The sequence below is a fragment of the Tachyglossus aculeatus genome, unplaced genomic scaffold (assembly GCF_015852505.1).
Source record: "Tachyglossus aculeatus isolate mTacAcu1 unplaced genomic scaffold, mTacAcu1.pri scaffold_138_arrow_ctg1, whole genome shotgun sequence".
Classification (NCBI taxonomy): Eukaryota; Metazoa; Chordata; class Mammalia; order Monotremata; family Tachyglossidae; genus Tachyglossus; species Tachyglossus aculeatus.
In genome coordinates this window covers 302,027-314,269 of record NW_024044865.1, presented here as the reverse complement: position 1 = coordinate 314,269, position 12,243 = coordinate 302,027, and the positions used below count along the sequence as shown (strand labels likewise).

At 43.1% G+C, this 12,243-nt stretch overlaps 1 pseudogene; it reads right to left on the bottom strand.

Moving 5' to 3' along the window:
- Nucleotides 1-655: 655 nt before the first annotated feature.
- Nucleotides 656-1,711, bottom strand: LOC119923044 (annotated as a pseudogene).
- Between the last annotated feature and the right edge of the window lie 10,532 nt (nt 1,712-12,243).

The following is a 12,243-nucleotide window of genomic DNA, read 5'->3' as shown; positions in this document are numbered from 1 at the left end:
AGGACTGTCTCTATATGTTGCCAACTTGCACTTCCCAAGCGCTTAGTACAGTGCTCTGCACACAGTAAGCGCTCAATAAATACAATTGATTGATTGATTTATTGATTGATTGTTTAAAAAGCTGATGCAGGGCCCACTTGTGCAGGCATGGGACATTCGTATTGATTTTCCCAAGTCCAGGTGGTCCCTAAGGGTTTGCTCCTTCTTTCTTCATCACAGAATGTTGGCTCTGCTGCTTCAAATCTATAGAAATACCAAAAACAATCCCTCTTCTCCTTTACCCATAAAGTCATTACTATGTCACCCTGGACACATTGATTTCATTTATTGAGTATATAATCCTGAGTGTTCTCTCATTTACCAAAACTATCTGCTTTCCCTTCTATTCTTCCCTTAAGAGGATTCCAATTACCATTAGAATGTACTAAAAGGAGTTTTTTAATTAATGTGTATAATGAGAAGGAAGACTTAAACATGTACAGGAAATGGCATTCATTGTTCCGACAATTCAAGATACATTAAAACCTTCAAGTATGGTTCTTGTAGAAGAGATTATGCCAAAGCGATTTTCCTTAAAGCATTTGAAGAACCCACTGGTTTCTTCCTTCTCCCACTGACAAAAAAAAAAAAAACAACGTAATTCTCAGAAAGTGATTCACTTATCTCCTGAAGTCATTATTTGGCTCCATATCTTCCTCATGGCATTTTTCACCTCCTCATTTCTCACACTGTAGATGTAGGGGTATAACATGGGAGTACTGAAAACATAGAATATGGCCACTGTTTTGTCCATGGGGAAGGTGGAGGCAGGCCTCATGTAGGTGAAGATACAAGGAACAAAGAACAGCATGACAACCTTGACGTGAGAGCCACAGGTGGAGAGGGCTTTGCACCTTCCCTCTGAACTATAACTTTTTAGAGAGTTCAAGATGACCGCGTAGGAGACGACCAACATGAGGAAACAGACAGTGCAGATCAGGCCACCGTTGATAGCCACCGACAGACCCACGACGTAGGTGCTTGTGCAGGCGAGTTCCAACAAAGGGTACATGTCACAGAAAAAAGGATCAATGACATTGGGATCACAGAAGGGCAGCCGGAATAAAATGGGAATCTGAATTATTGAATGAAAGAAGCCCAATACCCAGGCTACCCCCACCAGTAGGACACACACCTGCCGGTTCATGATGATCAAATAGTGCAAGGGTTTGCAGATGGCCATGTAATGATCAAAGGCCATCACAATGAGAAGGATGACCTCTGTCATTCATTCATTCAAACATATTTATTGAGCGCTACTGTTTGCAGAGCACTGTACTAAGTGCTTGTGAAGTACAAGTCGGCAACATATAGAAACGGTCCCTACCCAACGATGGGTTTACAGTCTAGTCCTTCCAAAGAAGTGTGATAGAAAGAGCAAGACCATACAGCCATCATAGGATATGACTTTTCTAGCAGACAGGCTGTCTACAATCATTTTGGGAGCAGTGAAAGAGGACTAGAAAGCACCTATGAAAGATAAGTACCAGAGGAAGTAGTACATAGAGGAGCTGAGGTTCTGACTGGCCTTGATGGTTATAACCACAAGCAGGTTTCCCAAAAGAGTTACCAGGTAAATGATTAGAAACAAAACAAATAAATGTTTCTGCAACTCTGGATTACGGGTAAGTCCCAAGAGAAGGAATTCGGTCACATTGTTCCTTTTTTCCATCAATTCAGTGTTGGTGAAGATCAGACTGGTGAGCATGCACAACAGAGAACTGGTTTACTTGAAAAGATAAAGATAATTGAATTTCTTTAGCACCATTTTTTTTCCATGGAACCCAAGGTACTTAATTTATATTACCTAACATTTCACTCATTCTTGAAACACATTGGTCCCATTTGACAGAAAGAAAAATCAAGCCAAGTAACAATCAATCAATGGTATTTACTGAGTGCTCACTCTCTGCAGAGTGCTGCAGAGACTGTTTCGATATGCTGAATCCAGTATTCTTTCCACTTAGTTCAGAACTTGTCAACCAGCATGATTAGTACCACTGGTAGCATTTCACTTGGATTTTCACCCTTTAGTCACACCTCCCTCAGTCCCACAGAATTTATGTACCTACCTGTAATTTATTTATTTATAATTATTGTTTGTCTCACCCTCTTGATGGTAAGCTCATTATGAGCAGGAAACATGTCTACCAAATCTGTTGTATTTTCCTAATTACTTAGTACAGTCCTTGAGGAGCAGCGGGGCCTAGTGGAAAGAGCACGGGCTTGGGAGTCAGAGGTCGTAGGTTCTAATCTCGGCTCCACCACCTGTCAGCTGTGTGACCTTGGGCAAATCGATTAACTCCTCTGTGTCTCAGTTCCGCCACCTGTAAAATGGGGATGAAGACTGTGAGCCCCATGTAGGACAACCTAATTACCTTGTATCTACCCCAGCGTTTAGAACAGTGCTTGACACATAGTAAGCACATAACGACTACCATCATCATGATCATCATCATGAGTGTTCTGCACACCTTAAGTGCTCAGTAAATGTGATTGATTGACTGATGAATTTCACAGCACACTGGAGCTCCCAACAGAAGCCGTTTTGCTTTACTTAGGGATGATCGCAATAATAATACTAATAATGCATTTGTTAAGCTCTTACTATGTGCCAAGCATTGTTCTAAGTGCTGGAGTAGATACAAGGTAATCAGGATGTCCTACGTGGGGCTCACAGTCTTCATCCCCATTTTACAAATGAGGTAACTGAGGCACAGAGAAGTTAAGTGACTTGCCCAAAGTCGCACAGTTGACAAGTAGCGGAGCCAGGATTAGAATCCACGACTTCTGACTCCCAAGCCCGTGCTCTTTCCACTAAGCAACGAATCGTCTTGCTGAATTGTTTGCTTTAGAAAAGTGTTGTCTCTTTTTAGTAGACAAGGTATACGTACTGTCAGGTTAAGTTTATTCTCTCCTCTCGCTGTGAATGCCTCCAATGGCACAAGTTAGACAACTAAACGTTCCTCTTTCAGACAATCCTTTTTCTGTGATTCCACTCCAGAGATACTTCCTTACAGGTAAGGGGCTCTACTGGAGAGAGGAAGCAAATGGTCACAAAGATTCCTGATAATGCTCATAATCCATAAAACTACAATCTCTCTACTTTTTATTCTCAAAATAAGGGGTTAATTATTGAATTAAGGATACTGAATGCTCTTTCTTGTTCTATTATCAATCAATCAATCAATCAGTGATATTTATTGAGTGCCTGGAGTGCTATATTCAATGCTTGGGAGAGTACAATGCAATAGAGTTTGTAAGCTCGCTGTGAGCAGGGAATGTGTCCGTTATATTGCTATAGTGTATTCTACCAAAGTGCTTTGTATAGTACTCCGCACATAGTAAATGCTCAATAAATATGATTAACTGACTAGATTAGGTAGACCTGACACCTGCCCACAAGAAGCTTACAGACTGGAGGGGGAGGCAGACATTAAGATAAATGATAGATGGATATGCACATAAGTGCTCTGGGGCAGGGGTGAATGTCAAAGTGTTTAAAGGGTAGAGACCCAAGTGCAGGTAATGCAGAAGAGAGGAAAAATTGAAGAAGTGAGTTCATAGTAAAAGCTTCATGGAGGAGATCTGATTTTAGAAGGCTTTGAAGATGGGGAGAGTAGTGTTTTCAGAAACTAGAACAGTCACAACAAGAACATGCCTAGGAGTTTACTCCTCTCCTTCCAGGCATAGGTTTCTGCTAAATCCCCTCTTGGGCTTCTGCTTCCCAGAGGAAAACATGGAAATGTGTAGGATTCATCCTTTAACTCACTGCCCTTGCCCCTCCCCACTTCCTGCTCTCCCTCTTTAATAATTATCAACTCCTCAGATTCCTTGTATCCTATATCCTGCAACCTTTCTCTCAAATGTTCAATGCCCACCCACTCTTGACATCAATTAATCAATCAATGTATTGAATGCCTACTGTCCTGGTTCTACTGGTTCTCATCTCTCTGGCTGCTCAGTCTCAACCTGTTTCCCAGGCTCCTCCTCTGTCTCAGATCCCCTAACTGTGGGGGGTCCCTCAAGGCTCTGTTCTAGGTCCCCTTCTATTCTCCATCTACACCCACTCCCACTCATTCTCTCCCATGGCTCCAACTACCTACCATCTCTATGAGAATAATTCCCGGATCTATACCTCCAACCCAGATCTCTCTCTTCTGCTGTCTCATATTTCCTCCTGCCTTCAAGATATCTCTATTTAGATGTAACACCGACACCTCAAACATAACATGTCCTAAACAGCACTCTCTTATCTTCCCACCCAAACCGTGTCATGTCCATGACTTGCCCATCACTGCACACAGCACCACCATCCTTCCTGTCTCACAAGCTCATAACCTTGGTGTTATCGTTGACTCAACTCTCTCATTCAACTCACGTATTCAATCTGTCACTAAATCCTCTAAATCCAACCTTTACGACATCGCTAAAATCTGCCTTTTCCTCTCCATCCAAACTGCTACCATGTTAATCCAAGCACTAACCTATCCCATCTTGATCACTGTATTCACCTTCTTGCTAATCATCCTGCCTCCCATCTCTCTCCTCTCTAATCCATACTTCATTCTGCTGCCCAGATTATTTTTCTACGAAACATTCAGTCTATGATTCCCCACTCCTTACCATCAGCTTTAAAACACTTAATCACCTTGCCCCCTCCTACCCTACCTTCCTCCTCCCTACTATAACCCAGCCCAGACACTTCACTCCTCTAATGCCAACCTACTCACTGTACCGTGATCTCATCTATCTCGTTGCCGACCAATTGCCCATATTCTGCCTCTGTCCTGGATGCCCTCCTTCTTCATATCCAACAGACAATCACTCTCCCCACATTCAAAGCCTCGTTGATTTTCCTGAATAAGCCCTGATTTCCTCCTTTACCATTCCCTTCTGTGTCACCTTTGCATTTGGATTTGCATTGCTCCCTCAGCCTCACAGCATGTATGTACATATCCATAATTTATTCATTTATATTGTCTGTTCCTCTAGCCTGTAAGCTTATTGTGGGTAGGGAATGTATCTATTAACTCTGTTACATCGTACTCTTCCAGGCCCTTAGTACAGTACTCTGCACAAAGCAAACCCTTAATAAATGTGTTTGATTGATCAATTGGTTACTGTATGCAAAGCATTGCACTGAGTGCTTGGGAGAGTACAGATATGGGCAATATTTCTGAAGGGCCACACATAAATGCAGTGAAAAAGGCATTTTGAGCACCTGTTTACATCTCAGATTTGCACTAGAAACACATAACTGTTCCCTGGATTCGTAACTGGTTTCAGGTTTGGGACGAATTAGGTCAATTCCTAATTTTATTCACAGTTTTGTGGAGCTTATTGGTGCACTAAGTAGGTGGTTTTCCAATTAGCTGCTTTTATATAAGCACATGAAGGAGAAACGGACATTCATATGGATTTTACAGTCTGCAGACATGATCATCATTAGAGAAAAATGCTGGCCAATAAGAGTTAGAATAAAATTCCTTTTAATGAAATGAATAAAAAGTCACTGAAGTAATGATCAGCCAGAATGGAAGAGATGTATTTGTTAAATGTGTAATATTAAAGTGGATAATTTCCTGTGTAGTATTGTCTCCCAACCTCAATAGCTCATTTGATAAACTACTTTAGCTAGTAGCTCGCAAGATAGTCCCTCTCAGAGACACACTCATGGATTGACCGTTGCATCAGTCGCCCCCCTCTTCTATCCATATTTCACTCTGAGCCCAGCATCATTTTTTATTGCATTTGTTAAGTGCTTACGATGTGCCAGGCACTATACTAAATGCTGGGGTAGATAAATGCTAATCAGGTTGCTAATCAGATTGGTACAATTTATGTCCCACAATGGGCTCGCAACCTTAACCCCTTTTTAGAGATGAGGGAACTAAGGCACAAAGAAGTTAAGTGACTTGCCCAAGGCCAGGCAGCAAAGCTAAGGGCAGGGCAGGGATTAGAACACAGGTCCTTCTGACTCCCAGACCTGTGCTTTATCAATCAATCAATCAATCGCATTTATTGAGCGCTTACTGTGTGCAGAGCACTGTACTAAGCGCTTGGGAAGTACAAATTGGCAACATATAGAGACAGTCCCTACCCAACAGTGGGCTCACAGTCTCAAAGGGGGAGACAGAGAACAAAACCAAACATACTAACAAAATAAAATATATAGAATAGATATGTACAAGTAAAATAAATAAATAAATAAATAGAGTAATAAATATGTACAAACATATATACATATAAACAGGTGTTATGGGGAAGGAAAGGAGGTAAGATGGGGGATGGAGAGGGGCACGAGGGGGGAGAGGAAGGAAGGGGCTCAGTCTGGCAAGGCCTCCTGGAGGAGGTGAGCTCTCAGTAGGGCCTTGAAGGGAGGAAGAGAGCTAGCTTGGCGGATGGGCAGAGGGAGGGCATTCCAGGCCCGGGGGATGACGTGGGCCGGGGGTCGATGGCGGGACATGCGAGAACGAGGCACGGTGAGGAGATTAGCGGCAGAGGAGCGGAGGGTGCGGGGTGGGCTGTAGAAGGAGAGAAGGGAGGTGAGGTAGGAGGGGGCGAGGTGATGGACAGCCTTGAAGCCCAGGGTGAGGAGTTTCTGCCTGATGCGCAGATTGATTGGTAGTCACTGGAGATTTTTGAGGATGGGAGTAATATGCCCAGAGCATTTCTGGACAAAGATAATCCGGGCAGCAGCATGAAGTATGGATTGCAGTGGGGAGAGACACGAGGATGGGAGATCAGAGAGAAGGCTGATGCAGTAGTCCAGACGGGATAGGATGAGAGCTTGAATGAGCAGGGTAGCGGTATGGATGGAGAGGAAAGGGCGGATCTTGGCAATGTTGTGGAGCTGAGACCGGCAGGTTTTGGTGACGGCTTGGATGTGAGGGGTGAATGAGAGAGCGGTGTCGAGGATGACACCAAGGTTGCGGGCTTGTGAGACGGGAAGGATGGTAGTGCCGTCAACAGAGATGGGAAAGTCAGGGAGAGGGCAAGGTTTGGGAGGGAAGACAAGGAGTTCAGTCTTCGACATGTTGAGCTTTAGGTGGCAGGCAGACATCCAGATGGAGATGTCCTGAAGGCAGGAGGAGATGCGAGCCTGGAGAGAGGGGGAGAGAGCAGGGGCAGAGATGTAGATCTGGGTGTCATCAGCATAAAGATGATAGTTGAAGCCGTGGGAGCGAATGAGGTCACCAAGGGAGTGCGTGTAGATCGAGAACAGAAGGGGACCAAGCACTGAACCTTGGGGAACCCCCACAGTAAGAGGATGGGAGGGGGAGGAGGAGCCTGCAAAAGAGACTGAGAATGAACGACCGGAGAGATAAGAGGAGAACCAGGAGAGGACGGAGTCTGTGAAGCCAAGGTTAGATAGCGTGTTGAGGAGAAGGGGGTGGTCCACAGTGTCGAAGGCAGCTGAGAGGTTGAGGAGGATTATCCATCAGGCCACACTTGTTCTCTAAAATGTAGATCTTTCTAATATGTTCTTCTGCCACATCTCTCCACTCCTCAAAAACCTCCAATCGTTCTCCAGTCCTCTCTGCATCAAGCAGGAACTCCTAATCACTGGCTTTAAAACACTCAATAAAATCTGTCCTTCCTACTTATTCATTCTCTTTTGCCTCCCAACTAGTACTCTTTGCTCCTTCCAGACAATGATTCATTCTTGTCTCTTCTGCTAGGGATCGCTTTCTCATGTTTTTCCTCTCTTTCTGAAACTCCCTCCCTCTGCAAATCCTACAGAACCCCCTCCCCCACTTCCTCAAACTCCCCAATTTCAAAGTGCTACTGAAATAACATCTCCGACAAAGAGATCTACTCTAATTAATTATTTCCCGTACTCAGGCTATATTTCCTTCAGTTGACGTCTCAGCACTTCAATGCCACCTGAGTACCTAACAAACTCAAGCTTCTATAACACTTATGTCCATATCTTATATAATAAATTATTCAAGCAGTAATTCATGTACACCTCCCCTTTTCCTCTTTACTCCTCTCTCTACATTATTTCAGTATCTGTTTCCCCTGCTAAAATGCAAGCTCCTTAAGAGCAAGGACCATGTCTACTAATTCGATTGTACTCTACCAAGTGCTTAGTACAGTGATGCTCAGTAAATTGATCAATTTACAGTATCCTGATTTCTCCAAGATGAAAACAAAGTGTGACTTTTTTCCTTGGAAGGACTGATCAAACCCTATCCAAACACTCACTTTCTATGCCTTCGTAGATGTGGATTTCTTCCTTTGTTCCCTGTTCACCCAACTTCAGCAATGGCTTGCTCCAATTACATAGTCCTTGAGGTAGAACAGGCACCAGCCTAAAATGGTTACGTAAAGGAACTAGTGGCCACTCCATTCCAGCCACAACCATGTTTTCCAGCTTTGTTTCCTTACCCCCGCCAAAGATACAAAATCCTAGAAACTAGAAAGGCATCAGGTCTAAGATTCCATAAGAACCCAATTGGCTTCTGGATAAACCTAAACTTGACCTGAGGTGTCTTTTCTTGGAGTGAAGTCCAGATTTAAAGCAGCAACGAATTTTAGTCCAATTTCCTTTCATTGCCAATCTTTCTCTGCAATATTAGCTCAAGATCCTCCTCTCAGAACATCTAGATCCTTTATGAAGGGGGACTTCTAAGTGCACTAAAAACCTGGGGAATTTTCCAAGTCAGTGAGAAAGAATATATTTTGCTGGGACTGTGACAAACATCTCTACCAGACTCGATTTGTCCATCCTTGCTCTAGGTCTGCCCTGAAGCAGATACATTAGGTACACTGTTTCTCCTCTCACATTTAAACTGGATTCTATAGATATTCAGGAACCTCATAACGTTCTGTCTAATCAGCCTCATGGGAATATGACCAGTCACCCCTTGCGGAAGGTTTGCCCAAGATGATGCCAAATTGAATTTTGCTTTAAAAAAATGAGTATAGATGCAGGGAAGGAAAAAGACATTTGCACTGATTTTGATCCCAAAAGAGAAATCATTTCTGTTTCTCTTATGACCAACGTCAAATTGCCAGTCACCGGTACCTTGCAACCAAATGGCCCCCGGTTGATTTGGAAAAGGTAGCTGAGAACGTTTTTCAGATACTTCTGGAGGGAAATTTTCCAGCTCATTTGTCTGGGTATTTCAAGCAAAAGAGAGTGCTCACTTGCTTGCCTGACTTTTGTATCTCTGATTTCACACATTTGTCAAGTGGAAAGAACATCAATGGGCACTTTAGGTTGATAATGTCTTTAATAGACAAAATCAATCAATGATATTTATGAGCACTTCCTCTGCGCAGAGCACTGTACTAAGTGCTCGGTAGAGTAAAATATATCAGAGTTAGTAGACACATTCACTGCCCACAACAAGCTTACAATCTAGAGGACAAAGGTATTGAGTCTGACAAGTAGAATGCTCCTTTAGGAAAATAGCCAGTGTAACATCTTGGCAACAGGAAGCAAAATTATCAGTTCAGAAAACAAAAACAAAGATGAAGAGAGCACAGGTCCTACTAAAACTAATCCATTCTAGGTTTACTTAACATCTGATCTTATTATGTATGGTAAGTCCACTTGGTTTTACAGAATGTTCTATTTTGCTCTCAGTTTAGCAGATTTCTCCTTAAATTCAGGCAAATGTTGGGCTTGCACTCCAACCTTGCCTTCCTGCTTGCGTGATTGGCAAGAGTCTTTCTGATGGACAGTTTTCTCCAGATTCACAAGTCCTATCCTGGATATTCCCTGTTCCATTCCCAAACCTACCCAACCCTTGCCCCCCAGCGACCACATTTTGTGGGGAAGGAATATTTTACACCCACAGAGAACCTTTCTTCAAGGGCTTTTCATAGATTTAGCCAAAATTAATGCATTAAGTCTGACAGAATGCATGGATGAAAATATTATCCACAAATGCCAGCTCATCTACATTGCAGGTCTATATAGATAACACCCACTTAATAATGGGAATCATTCAGCAGTAGAGATGGTGTCCATTCAAGTGGCCTTTCAAAACACACAAGGTCCAGCTCTCTTGGCATCTTCCTGAAGACTTCATTCTCCTATTTCCAATGCCAACCTTCTCACTGTATCTCGATCTCATCTATCTTGCCATCGACCTCTCACCCATATCTCGCCTGTAGTCTGGGATGTCCTTCCTCTTCATATCACTCTGCTCTTCCTAGCAGCTTGGCTCAGTGGAAAGAGCACGGGCTTTGGAGTCAGAGGTTACGGGTTCAAATCCTTGCTCTGTTAATTGTCAGCTGTGTGACTTTGGGCAAGTCACTCAACTTCTCTGAGCCTCAATTACCTCATCTGTAAAATGGGAATTAAGACTGTTAGCCCCCGTGGGATAACCTGATCACCTTGTAACCTCCCTAGCGCTTAGAATAGTGCTTTCAATACAGTAAGAACTTAATAAATGCCATTATTATTATTAATAATATCATTATTATTATATCTAAAAGGCAATTACTCTCTCCCTCTTAGAAGTCTCATTGAAAGTACTTCTCTTCCAAAAAGCCTTCCCTGACTAAGCCCTCCTTTCCTCTTCCACTCCATTTTGCATAGCCTTGACTTGCTCCCTTAATTCCTCCTCCCTCCCAGCCCCACAGAACTTACATACACATCTGTAATATAATTTATATTAATGTCTGTCTCCCCCTCTAGATTGTGTGATTAGAGAAGCAGCGTGGCTCAGTGGAAAGAGTAGGGGCTTTGGAGTCAGAGGTCATGGATTTAAATCCCGGCTCCACGACTTGTCAGCTGTGTGCCTTTGGGCAAGACACTTCACTTCTCTGTGTCTCCGTGACCTCAGTGACCTTTAAAATGGGGTTTAAGACTGTGTGCTCCACGTGGGACAACCTGATCACCTTGTAACCTCCCCAGTGCTTAGAACAGTGCTTTGCACGTAGTAAGCGCTTAGTAAATGCCATTATTATTATTATTATTATTGTTATCATTATTATCGTGGGCAGGGAACGTGTCTATTATAATGCTGTACTCTCCCAAGCTCTAAGTATAGAGCTTTGCACACAGTAAGCACTCGATAAATATGATTTACTGACTCACTGACACCATATCCCATTTGCTATGTCTCGATCAAAAGAGGTAAGAAGCTGCAGAGTATTTTTTTATTTTGTTTTGTAATGTTTTATTTTTTAATCGTATTTGTTAGGTGCTTATTGTATGCCGGGCATTCATTCATTCGTTCAACTGTATTAACTGAGTGCTTACTGTGTGTAAAGCACTATACTGAACTACGTTGGTGACTCTAGGGCTTGGTGAGGGAGGGAGCCAGGGAGCAGCTGCAGACAGATTCAGTAGGCAGCAAGGCCTGAGGGCGAGGGTTCTTCTGACCCCCAACCCCTTAGGGTTAGAGTGGGACTGCGACAGACATGGAACAGGGGAGCTGGGTCACTACTTTATTTTATTTTGTTAATATGTTTTGTTTTGTTGTCAGTCTTCCCCTTCTAGACTGTGAGCCCGCTGTTGGGTCGGGACCGTCTCTATATGTTGCCAACTTGTACTTCCCAAGCGCTTAGTACAGTGCTCTGCACACAGTAAGCGCTCAATAAATACGATTGAATGAATGAATGAATAAGCGTGTGGGAATGTAAAATATAAAAACAAGCAGACACATTCGTTGCCCACAACGAGCTCACAGTCCAGAGGGGGAGACAGACATTAATATAAATAAATATATAGATAAATAAATAAATCATATCATATAAAGGCACTGTAGTAAGTGCTGGGGTAAGTACAAGCTAATCAGGTTGGATACAGTCCACGTCCCACATGGGGCTCACAAACGTACTCTACATTTTATAAATGAGGTAACTGAGTCCCAGAGAAGTTATTTACCTAAGGTTCCAAAGCAGACAAGTGGCAGGGCCAGGTTTAGAACCCAAGCCCTCCCAGGTTGCTTCAGATTGCATTCTAGAACTGGGAAATCTTCCAAAGGAATAATCAACTCATTATCAAGTTGTAAATCACCCCCTTTAACAAGATGGTGGTCAATCAGATAAGGAAGCCTAGGCACATCCATAATCCAGTCAAATACCTAGTAGGTTGACAGCACCACCCCTCACTCCCTCCTCTGTCTGTCATATACCTGCTGCTGGTCAAAGACCTAATATCATTTCAACACATTCCACCACTTGCTTGCTGTGATACTTTGGGCAAGTCACTTAACTTCTCTGGACCTCATTTAC